This window comes from Arachis duranensis, chromosome 3, assembly GCF_000817695.3.
Source record: "Arachis duranensis cultivar V14167 chromosome 3, aradu.V14167.gnm2.J7QH, whole genome shotgun sequence".
In the NCBI taxonomy this organism is placed as follows: domain Eukaryota; kingdom Viridiplantae; phylum Streptophyta; class Magnoliopsida; order Fabales; family Fabaceae; genus Arachis; species Arachis duranensis.
In genome coordinates, this window is record NC_029774.3 from 110,436,951 (window position 1) to 110,437,530 (window position 580).

Below are 580 nucleotides of genomic sequence, written 5' to 3' on the forward strand. Positions count from 1 at the left end.
AAGCCTAAAGCAAAAGGAAATCAAGGAAAGGCCTCAAAGCCCAAGAAACACAACAGAAGCTCAATTTAGAAGTATATAAATAGGATAGAATTTAAGTTAGAAGGGGTTTTTTTTTTACTTGAGAACTTCTCGGAAACTTTTGGTTGATCTTCTAGTTTTCATACTTTTGTAATTGAATTCAGAGCTATGACTCACTAAACCCCTTTCATTGGGTTAGGGAGCTCTATTGTCATTCAATGAATCAATAATAGTTTTTATCTTCTTCTTCAATCTTTTCTCTTGAATTTTGTTAGAAAACTTCTCGGTCTAATTCCATTGGTTAGTTATCTTGGGAAAGAAACTATCCATAATTGGAATCCTTCGGAACCTTGGGAAAGGAATGGAGGATTCATGCTAGAGAAGCTTTCTCACAATGAATTGGATTGGGGTTTGGATGGATATTGTGACATGTAATCCTACCAAATTGTGGTTCATGAAACTGTGTGGTATAATCAGTGATCGAGCATCATCTCTTCTTATGAACATTTAAACCAAGGGATTGGGAATTTGTTTGTTTTTAGAGAGAAGTGGTGAGCCAAGG